Source organism: Heliangelus exortis, chromosome 12, assembly GCF_036169615.1.
Source record: "Heliangelus exortis chromosome 12, bHelExo1.hap1, whole genome shotgun sequence".
In the NCBI taxonomy this organism is placed as follows: domain Eukaryota; kingdom Metazoa; phylum Chordata; class Aves; order Apodiformes; family Trochilidae; genus Heliangelus; species Heliangelus exortis.
The window spans coordinates 1,434,502-1,446,889 of NC_092433.1; positions in this window are offsets into that span (position 1 = coordinate 1,434,502).

A 12,388-nucleotide genomic window follows, 5' to 3' on the forward strand; every position below is an offset into this window, starting at 1 on the left:
AAAGGTAAGTTGCTCAGTGTGTCAACTGAACAAAGCCAAAACCTCTTCAAAACCAAGAGCTTTACAGTCAAGGGAGTTGCAACACGTCAGTAATTAAGCATGAATTAATAATTTCATTCTCTTGCCAAACAACACAAGTCCAAAAAAAGCAAGCACTGGGCTGTGTAAACAAGACTATTTGTAAGATGATGAAGTAATTTTTCCACTCAAGTACTGATAAGGCTCCTGCTGCAGCACTGTGCCCAGTTTTGGGAGCCATGCTGTGAGGAAGATGCTGGAGGGAAGCCAGTGAGGAGAAGCAGGAATAAGCTCTGGGAAACATGACCTGCAGGGCAACTTTGGAAAAATTGGTATGTTTAGTCTGAAAAGACTGAGGGTGAGATGTGACAAGTCTTCTAATAAATAAATCATAATTGCAAAGAGAACAGTAATGAGCTAGTTTCCAAGAGGATTGAAGTTAAATGGCAAGGGAATGGAGGCCACACATGAGGAAGAGTCTTCTTGTTGTAAGAATAATCTGCCCCTAGAATAGGTGGCCCAGGAATGTGACAGGATTTTCATCAAGGATGGGTTTAAGAAGGAGTTAGGAGGATGTCTTCAAGGAGTAGCTTGAATACAGGTTGTTCTCTGGAGTTGGGGCTAAAGCTTTCCAAGCTCTTTCTGACCCAGTTTTAAATTTCTGCCTAAGGATGAGTTTTCAAAAAATTATTGATGTAGCTCAGATGTCTGTAATAACGTGTCCATTGTTCTTATGTCTGAACACCTCTGTGGCACCTTAAATGATTTCACTGCAGCTTATTTAATTTTGTATTTATCTGTATCCTAATGTTGTCTGAAGGAAACATGACAACACTTTGTTTCATTTCTCATGGATGCTGCAGTCAGCCCTGCATTTGAACATACAAAGTTAGTTATTCTGTGTGTGGTGTATCAGCTATTAATGTACAAGCCAAATGCACTGGCAAATTTTGCTGGAAATATTTGGGTTACCTTCAAGAATCTGTCATTAACCTGATGTTAAGCAACTAGCATCTAACTTGATCATCTTAGAGAGAGGAGTGAAGGTGACTGTATTAAAGACATAGAACAGGAGTTTAAAAAATGACAGCCCAGGTTATATTTATCTATTCACACAATGGTTACTTGCCCCAAAGACAACAGAGGGGACAAACTCAGACTGGAATATTTAAGTTATTTTGCAATTCATTGGATTATACCATTAGTCTTGGGCACTTGGGAGAAGCTTACTCCTGATCTTAATTCTCAAAATGAATTAGCACAGAAAAATGTCCTTTCCCCTTTACCCTTTTATTAATGGTCTTTTAAAAAAATGTTTTTCTCAGCTGCTTTGTCCTCTGCTCAGTAGCATAAATTTACAGTTCAAAAAAAGCTGGTAAATAGGCATAAGAGTCTGTTTTCCCCACCCTAAAATAAAATCAAGGAAAATATGAGTGTCTCTTTGAAGAAACCAGTCAAAAGGCAGCCATGTAATGTCTCTTACACAGTGATAATGTGAGGATATTAAGTCAGAACACCTATATTTGAGAGGTTTCAAGTGGATTGATGACAACACTGCAGTTAATATTCTCTTTTAACTTATGTTCAGTGCTAAGCTCTCTGGATTTTATGATACAGAGTTCTAATCTCAACTCTACTGAAGGGTTTCAGTCTCTCCCACTCCACAGCTGAGTGCAGCCACTTCCCTGTGAATATCTGCTTTCATTTTTATAACTTCTGTATATTAGCCAAAAAACACTGGCTTTTTCAGGCTATACATAATCCAAATAACTGTTTTCCTTCCCCCAAGAAACAAAGCAAAGAAGCAGTAACATTCGTCACTGAAAAATGGAAAAATCTACAGAAGGTACTGCAAATGTAGACTTAATGATCTGTGTCAGAATGACATTTTTCTGGTGTTATCATCAAATACAAAATACACAGACAAAAGGCTTATAAAGAAGAATAACAGCAATCTTACCAAAGCTAAGTTTGAGAAAATTAAGTATTTAGCACTGGCCTCTATTCTTGTGTAAAATACTGTTTTCAGCTGGTCTCCCTGGACACACAGGCCTGTGGTCAAGGTGCATTTCTAAGCTGAAGGTGCACAGCACATCATTAAGGTAAGGATCCCAGAGCATTGCTTCCCTTTTCCATATTTCTCTGGGGTGGTACCCTGCACATTGCAGCATTGTGCTTCTTAACTTGAGCTTGTTTCTGCACCTGGCTGCACAGCAGTCTTCCAGTCCTGCTCTCCTAGTCTCTCTTCTTATGTCTGAACACAAGGGGTTACTGGACTCAAAATTGTGTTTCTGAAGCAGGACATGTCTGTGCTGAACCTTAACATCATGAACATGGTGACTGGTGCCAGGGGGTTTAGTCTTAACATGTTTTTATTATTTTTTCCCCATCGCTGACACACTTTGAGCTTTCTAAGAATGGTAGTCATGTTACTTTGTTGCTTTCCAGAATGTCATTTTGCAGCTCACAGTTCAATAATGTATATTTATATTTTTGGACATTAAGGGTCTCTTTGAAGACTTGGCTCTTGGTCTGTCCTGAGTTAATTCTTACTCGAAGATTGCTTTTGTGATGTGCATGAGTTGCTTAATGAAACTGTGATTTCACTCATTAATTACATCATGCATATGTGATGTGAACAGTGAAGTCACCGAGGGATAAAAAAAGCCAAACCCAGGTTTTCTTTTAAGGTGCATAATCCAATTTTTTTGTAGGTTTGCATTTTTAGAAGTTAATATAATAACTTGGAGCCTGTGGGTCTTGTCCTGCTTTCTACTTAGTTCAGTAGCAAAGTATCAGTTCTGTCTGCTTCATTCCTCCCTGAGCTGCCATTCAGAGCCTGGCTCCAAATTAATCTTTTGTTATATGATGTCAAAACAAAAATAGAGAAACTGACCCAGGAACCACCACCAGCAAATTAATTCTTAAATATTTTCCATCATAATAGGGAGCAGGAAGAGAAAAGAAGTGTAGCTTGAACAAAGCAGAAGATTTTAATGCAATTAGATATAATGAAGAGAAGTAGAAGGGAACAGTAACAGAGTACACATGGTCTTTACTGCAAGATTGTCTCCTTCAGTAGATGGTTTGGGGTATTAAGAACACAAGAGGTCAAAGTGATTTTCATGAAGACATACTGAGAGAGCTGGGGTTGTTCAGTCTGGTGAAGAGAAGGCTGCTGGGAGAGCTCAGAGCACCTTCCAGTGCCTGAAGGGGCTACAGGAAAGCTGGGGAGGGACTTGGGACAAGGGCAGGGAGTGATAGGATGAGGAGGAACAAACTGAAAGAGATTTACATGAGATAGTGGGAAGAAATTGTCTGCTGTGAGGGTAGTGAGACACAGGTTTCCCAGAGCTGTGGCTGCCTCCTCCCTGGAAGTGTTGAAGGCCAGGTTGGAAGGGGCTTGGAGCAGCCTGGTCCTGTGGTTGGTGTCCCTGCCCATGGCAGGGGGTGGCACTGGATGATCCCCTCCTGCCCAAACCATTCTGTGGTTCTGTAACACCCATTTTTATACACATTTGTAGTAAGGTGTAAAATATTGCCCATTTAAATAGATTTTTACATGGAATAAGCATCAGTTTGGAAAAAAATGTATTATTCCCTGAAAAAGACATATTCCAGTATCTTGTTGGTAGCAGCTTTGTGTTATGGGTCTTGGCATTTTCCTGGATATTATCAGTAGAGGGCAGTTATGGTGGTGCTTCTGTTTTCTGGGGTTGTGGGGGTTGATAATATTGTAATCTTAGTCTTGTGGTTATCTTAACAAAAGAAAGCAATTTAATTCCACCTTGGGGCTCAAAGCAAAGTGCACTGCTGTAATGGCAACATAATTTTCTACCTGCTCATGTCCCTTACTACAATACTTCAGAACTGGTTTAGAAATTTTTACAGCCTTATTGAGTATATCCCCTAACCTGGGAAGTGGTCATACCAGTTAGTGTCAACAATAGCTGAAATAATCATCTGAGCACAATTCTATTGCATAAAGTATAGTTTTTATTATTTTTTATTTCAGCACCATAAAACTTGTATCAAAAGTCAAACTTGAACATTAAAGGTATGATCTGTAATGATGAAGGCTGAATGCAAAAGATCATTTCAAATTAGAACTCAAACATTTTTTGCTTCTAAGATCAAGATCTGAGTTTCTGTCTTTCAAAAACAAAGCTGTACCAATATTTTCTGAAGATCTAGGTTGAACAGCTGTTGCATTTAAAGAATCCAGGGGATGTTACACAGAAAAAAACTTCTTGAAGGAGAGTGATCACAATTCCTCAGGTCAGTATGAAGTTAGTAAGGATTTGAGACAAGAACTGTGGTTGCTGGTATGTGTGCACCTTCTGAGTGTCATTTGTGGTTTCCTATTGTTGTTCTTCTAATATAAAGATTATATTAAAAAACCAGTTCCCCAGCCCATGTTTATTTAGCATGTTGAGCCACAGCAGTGTAATATCCTTCATCCCCCCATTCTTTGGAAAAAGATTCTTAGTAAATAAAACCTGGAGCTGATACACCTCTAACAGCTGAGGCTTAAACTCAGGCCCCAGAGTTCTCAGCAGAGCAGAGTTGAATTGATGAAATAACTTCCTTATTTCTCAAGCAAAGAATATTTAATTGCTGACCTTGAAACTTATTAAAATTATCAAACTAAGTATGACTTTTTTTTCAGCTCCTTAAACTATTGTCTCTATTTCACAAATGGATAAACAAAAGCAACTCTTACCACTGTCCTCCTTGTAGAGCTGGTGAGTTGGTACAGCATGGTACATAAGCTCTTGAACTGCTGTGTCTTCCATTGCTGCACAAGAACAGGAAACAAAGCATAAGATAAAACACAGAAATATGTTGCTTGTGTATTGCTGGAAGCATAGGAGTTTATTCTACCCTTGGTATTCCTGTTAAATCTCCTGTAATTTGCTTTCCTCTGTGGCTAATAGGATAATCAAGGCCTGACTTTACAGTGACATGAAACATGGAAGGGCAGAAGTGAGCTGGAGGATGTGAAGTGTCACCAGGGGCTTGCTGGAGAACTCAAGTTTGTATGCAGCCCCTGAGACTGAAAGGGGTGGATGGGCTGGGTTCTCCTTTCCCTCACTTCACCTCTTTCTGTCCCCTCCCTCCCATTTGCTCAACTGTAAAATGCTGCAATGTTTCCCAATTTGACAAGAATTGATGTGTGGAAACATTTGCATGGTCTTTGTTCATTCCCATGCAAAACATGATTTACTGCTGTAGCATCTGAATACATGAGCACCACTTTTCCACAAGAAAGGAGGGTTCACTTGTCTTTACCCACTTAAAAGTTGAGTCATTGCCTATAAATACACTGAACATAATGAGGATTTAGGCATGAAGCAGTCTGTACTAGCATTTTAAGAACCAATTTTGTATTTTTTGTACACTTGAAATACATGTCAGGCTAATCTTAGAATGCCTTTTAAAGCTTAGCAAGGTCAAAGAAGTGTTTTGTGCACTGGAAGTTGTATTTAACTTTTCATTAACTTTTCAGTGTGCTAAAAAAAATGCATAGTTCATTTCCTTGCTGTTTTTTTATGCAACCATATGATAAATGAATAGGGGGTGGGAGAGAAAAGATGAGACTGGTGAAGTTTTGTCATTCATGTGTACCACTGAGAAACCACTACAGCTGCTGACCCCAGATGCACACCACTATATGGCTTCATTTTTATTCAGATCCCACTAAGTTATATAACTGTAAAGAATATTAATCTGTACTAAGTACATCTACTCAGTCACCCCCTTACAATTGTAGAACTTTGCAATAACTACTGCTTTAGTATAGACTTCCTGATTAATACATGACATTGCAGTTCATTAAAAGTCTGTAATGTTCATGCACAGTCTGTGAAAAGTTTTAAGGAGCTGGTGAAGATTTGCTGGTATCTTTTTTGCTGTGTTATATAAGATGGTTGCTTTGCCTTTGTGAGTTTGCTGTTGGCTTGTATAATAAACCAGCCTTTTTTCCAATATTGTGTCTTCACCCCTGTTAGCCTCCTTCTGCTGTTAACAGAACAGTCTATCTTTGGTACCTCCATCCTGTGCAAACACCTAATTCCTTTCTTCATCCACAGAGAAAAGAAACAGTTTGCAGTAACCAGAGGCATTAGAGAGAAAATTTTTGTCATCCCAAACTGCTCCTTCCTGGAGAAAACAAGCCATCAAATTGCAGACAGCAGATTTTCTGAAAGGTTTGGGGATTAAAGATTTTTAGCTTTACCATTCATCTCAGAACTGTTTCAGCAAGCCATTGTGGAAGGCCTGGCAGACCACTCACCAGGATCTTTTCAAACATTATGTTTTCCAGCATCCTCCAGATCATTCCTGCTGCTGAGATCCAAGGTTTCTGAGCACAATTAGGACAGCTAGCTGCATGCAGTAACCTTTTTAGTTGCCATACTCAGGAAGTGTGGCACGTTAGACTGGTTTCTTTCCTTCTGCTGTTCAGTCAGAAAATGTTGTGTATTTTGGTCAGATGTATAAATTGTAATGTAAAACATAAAATGTAAAAAAATGTAAAAAAACCAAAAAATGTAACACACAAAACCAGTGTTTGTCTCATTAAGTAGTGCTTATAAGTAAAGACAGAATGAATATGCATCAGCCCAAAAGCAGTATCTGACTAGTAGCTAAATATCATTTGCATGGGTGTTGCAGAGTAACCTAAAACATGCAAATTCCATCCTAAGAGAATAATACTTCTCCTTATGTCTTGTTTGTAGTAGGATATCACATAGATGTACACAAAAGTTTAAAATATCTGTAAGAGAGAACTAGCTGAAATCTTCAAGAAGCAAGTGGCTAGGTGGGATATTTTTGTGCAGTATTGGTGTACTGTGTCCAACACTATCCCCAAGGGAGTTGTGAGCCATTCAGCACCAGTGAATCCTCAAGGTAAGGTAGTATTTCCACCATAAATAAATCTGGAGAAACTCTGGTCACACCAGGAAAGTATTGTAAAGTAAAATTCATCTTTATGTTGATCCATGACTAATAGAAAGTTGTGCAGAAATTTAGATGGAGAGATACAGTGGTGTGGATGCTCTTTGCCAGTAAATTGTTGATAAGTTTGAAACTTTAATAGAATTGTAGACAGAATGGTTTCAGCTGGAAGGGCCCTTAAACACCATCTACTTCCAATGCCCCTGCCATGGGCAGGGACACCTCCCACTAGACCTCCTTGCTCCAAGCCCCATCCAACCTGGCCTTCAGCACTTCCAGGGAGGGAGCATCCACAACCTCCCTGGGCAGCTTGTTCCTCTGTGTCACCACCCTCACACTGAAGAAGTCTCTAAATCTCTCCTCTTCCACTTAAAAGCTATTAACCCTTGTCCTATCACTCCATGCTCTTTTCAAACAAGTCCCTTCCCAGCTTTCCTGTAGCCCCTGCAGGCACTGGAAGGTGCTCTAAAGCTTTACCAAGAGCCTTCTCTTCTCCAGGCTGAACAACCCCAACTCTCTCAGCCTGTCCTAATGCAGAGTGGTGCTCCAGTCCCCAGATCATCTCTGTGGCCCTCTGAAAAGTAAGAAAAAAAGCCTTGTACTTTTTCCATCCATAATGTATTCTGTGTCCACCTTTTTCCCTTTCTGCTGTTTGTACTCATCACTAGAATCCTTGTCCAGGATCATTAGACAGATACATGGATTTCATAGTAAAACAATCTCAGAGATTAATCCTACTGAAGTGTCTAGTTCAGGTGCATCGTCACCTTAAATGGCTCTCCAGACAATGGAAAGATGCAAATAGGGATATGGAAGAGGTCTTAGGAGACAGAATGCCACCTGGAGGTACTTAGATATACATATATATACATTTCAGATACACATATATACATATGTGTGTGTATATGTATGTATGTGTGTATGGACACACTGGAGTCCAGGAAGAATGCTCCAAGCTTCAGCATTGCTGTTCAGTATAATGCAATTAAACCTATGGCATCATGATGATCTATTAACTGCAAGTAAACCCACTCTTTCAAGAATTCAAGCCTGCAGGTGAGATCACACAAGTGTTGGGCCATGCATGCTGAGAATATCAACTGTCTTGCTGCCTTTTTCCTCTGCCTTTAACCACACCAATGACTGAGGCAGCACTTCCCATCTGGCATGCTGGGAATTGTGAGATTAATTTGGAAGCAGGCTTGCAGGTACCTGAGTCTGTCCATGTCTGACAGGAGTGCTCATGTTCATCTCACCTCAGAGCTCATTTGTAGTCATTGCTAAGGGATTGGAAGTGACTATTTATAGAGTACCTTGGAAAAATAAGTACTGTATTCATTAGGAGAAGTTCTGGCCAGAAGCTAAAGAAGTGAAAAAGCAGAGTTCAGGGCTGATAAACTGCAGAGCATTGTTAACTTCCTTTTGCAGTGACATGGGTCTCCTGAGTGGATCCAAGGGCTTCCTGATTGTTTTTCCTGGCATCTGTGATTTGAAGCAATCCCTTACTTAAAATGCATGTTGGCAGATTTGCCTTGCCCTCGTGCTGTTTTTTATTAAAGGTTGAAGTTTGAAAGGTAGGTGGGCTTCCCAACAAAATAGCACAAATATCATTAACAGCCTTCAGTCCAAAGAAGATATTTTAAAATGGTATTATTCTAAAAGCAGATAAATTACTTTTACCCAGCGTACATCTGGTATTTATACAATGACCAGTGGGGCCATGCCCAGGTTTTCTTTGCCTTGATAAATCCAGTTTTATTTGCAATATGAACTCTGTGTTATTGATAAATATTTTCTTTTAGAAACTTCATAGTATTTTTTCTGGAAATTTCTACTGAAGCCATTGATGACAACTTGTATTTAAATCAATTATTCTGTTTCCCCTTGGGAAACTGCTGTAGAAACCAAGGGCTGACTTTTAAATTCATAGGAATGTTGAGACAAGTTTGCCAATACTCAGCTTATTTTCCAGTACTGACCTTTAGATGCTGCTCTGTTTTTGCTGCTTTTTTGGATTTTATGCTTGCTTCTGGAATGACCCACCTCCCATATCCAAGTATTTAATTATCCTCCACATTCAAAACCTTTCTTATTAGCACTAAGGATTTTATGCAAACCATTGCCTATTTTACCATATTTTTTTCCCAGAAAATGCAGTGAAACAGTTGAAATATCTGAAAGAACTGTGGTGGAGATTGTCATTATGACTACTGTCTTCAAAATACAGCTAAAAGTTGTCTTTTTTTTTTCTTCTGAACTGCAAAATGATGCTGTGTTTTAATGTTCACTGATTGACCATTCACTGTCTTTTGTTTCTAAACATCTACAGTTTTCAGGGATTTTAATACAACACTGTGTCCCCTGCATTTTCCCTTGGGCTTTCTTGGGAATAAAATATTTCATCAAAATATAGAGGTTATTCTTACAATTATGCTGTTCTTATGATGCCAACTGATTTCTCCCAGTACCATGTGGAATATGTGTTGTATAGGAATCTGGATTTTTTGGAAGCAGACTTCCTGCATCACTTAAGGGGATTGTCTCATGTGTTGCAAAAAGGTCTGAATATTGCCCAAAGCTCTTTCTCACAATGCATTGTATGCACATAAAAGAACTTTGTGACTGCTAATGAGCTCAGAGGTAAAAAAAAAGTTATTTTGCCTCCATTTATGCACATGAATTCAGTAGATGACAACAAGCAGTCAGATTATACATCTGGCAAACCAGCCTGTGGTCCTTTTAGAAGACACACAATCATAATATTACATTTTTTTTTGTTTGCCATATTCTTATGTCTCTTTTTGTTGCGGTGGTTTTTGTGTACTCTGTTTGCAGACTTCTTGTTGTTTGGTGTGTTTTCTTGTGTTTTTCTTAGAATAAAAGTGTTGTGGATACCTCCATCAAACTCTAAATGCTGGAGAAGATGGCCTATTACACCATGTTGATTAAGTGCTTTTGATTGCAAGGTTGTCAGCTTTATGCTGTTTAACACATTGCTTACTGTTTGAGAATTCATTTTTGCCAGAAAAGCACCAGATTTATTTTGTAGGGGGTCAGTTGATGACTTTTAGTCAATCTAATTTCAAGCCAATGTCACTGATGCCAACAGGGCCACACAGAAACTTTGCTCAGTCTGTGTCTGGCCTAAAACAGTTGCTGGTGACATGAGGTGGATGTTAAAGTCCCTCTAGTTATTGCACAGCTGAAGCCAGGCCATACCATGGGCATTTCATCTCAGTGGAAATACAGTGTGTGCTTTGCACTTGACTATTTTTTGCTTTGATTCTAAATTAGAACTGTGAAACAATGGCTGCAGAATATTCCAATGTATCTCATAGTCCTCTGGTTGGATTTAAAAAAAAACAAACAAAAAAACAACAACCAAAAAAACCCCCAAATAAACAAACAAAAAAAAACCCCAAAAAAAAAAACAAAGCAAAGGGCAGATTTTTTGTTCTCTTCTCCTAGCCTCCTGCAGTGCATATAACATTCAAATGGTAAATGCAAAGAGCAAGTTGCTCATGCTGGCTGCTGTAAAACATCATGGCCATGTCACAGAATGTGTTAGTGTCACAGCCTTTGTCTGTCATTACTTTTGCTCTTCAAAACAATAAAGATTTAGGACTGAGTGGCTTTTCAGTGGGAGCTGTGCTGTGAGGGTGTGAAATTACTGCAGGAGATCTCACTGGTGATTCACAGGGATATGCTTTCTACTCTATCAGATGCTGGACTCATGCCATAGTTTGGTGGCATATGATACCATGGGAGTTTTTTCTTAATAGCAAGTAAGTTGGACTTTGAACATTCTGGTAATTAAATGTCCAAATTCCTTATAAAAGACTAGGACTGTGAGTCAAATATCCTCCCTGGTCCTCATATTTCACTAAGCTCTGTGCTGTTGTATAACAAGTCCTCGTACAAGTTTTCTGCCTGCTTTGTAAAGAGTGATGTCAGGATTTATGATTGCACTTTGCTCTGTTAATCTACAAACTGCTGCATTTTTGGCTTGTCCAGTACTTCAGTTTCATTCTCAGTGTTGCCATTTGGCAACCTTCAAAGGTGAACTCCTGAAGTTGCATAAGGGTTCCTCAGGATGGAAGATGATCCATAAATATGATACAAAAACATCCCAGTTATATGCTTTAATACATACACCTATTTTGGGAAGTTTCATAAAGGATGCTGGAATATGAATAGATATTTCATTTTAACATAATACAACCAAACCATAAGTGGTTGAATTGGCACCCATTCTCCCCTTCTTTTTGAAATTTCCTTTGAATTCATTTTGTTTGTGTGGAAATTAAGATCCAAGTTGTGATATTTATGTGAAGCTGAAACCTGAGAACTGCCTGACAAGTATTATTTGCTCTTAGATTGTTAAAACTGGAGGCAAGCATAGGGGCAAAATGTTTTGTGATTTCATGATCTCTTCTCCTTTATATTCGTTGACAAGGGAGATTACCTCCACTGTGTATATATTCATTTCTCCATTAACCAGGAAAATGAGGAAAAATTTAAAGGAATACCTAAACCTCACCGTAGGTAAGAGAATGTGCAATGAATTTCAGGAGAAAGATAACATGAATAGCTCTGATCTCCAAAACATACTGAAAAGTGCTAAATTATACTAGTATGATTAACATCATACTTTACCTATACATAATAATCTGAGTTCCTGGAATTACTGTAGTAATAGAAAGAGAGCTTCAAAATAAAAAAAAGAGATGCTGAGACTTCTTTAATGTACTCTTAAAAAAAAAAAAGAAAAAAAAAAAAAAAAAGAGAGAGAGAGAGGATAGTTTCCAAGACTGTCAGAAACTTAAGAAATTCTATATGACTCTTTGTTTTGGGAAAAGACTTTAATGTGCAGAAGACACTAAAATGCTAAAATGAAAGGTGCCCTGTCATTCATTGCTTATCAAAAGTGATAAATGGTCGTGCACTTCTGCTATTTCACCATGATTTTAGAAAATCAGTGGTAGGGGCTAAATACCTCAAGATGGAGGGGAGGCAAGAAAAAGAATAAGTTACTTGTACTGCTCTGGTGTCATTAGTCCCAGCTGCAGCAGATGACCATGTTAGGATGTAACAAATCATATGCTTGGAGATTGTCCTTCAGTGTAGCATTTAAACCCTGAGCTCTGCACTGTGATCCTAAGTGTTTAACAGGTGTGGCTGTGTGTGTGGAATTTAATATTTTTGTGAAAACAGTCTGTAGGATGTGTAATGCTTTTATGCAGCATGGAATTATCAGCCAAATGTGTTTGCATGCAGCTAGTAAGAATGCACATCTAATGCCTTTCAAATGGTACTCTAATCATCTGCTTTAAATGATTAATAAGCACAATCTGAAAATAGCACCACATTCACCTAATGTTTGCATGATTATTTTGGTAAACATTTCATT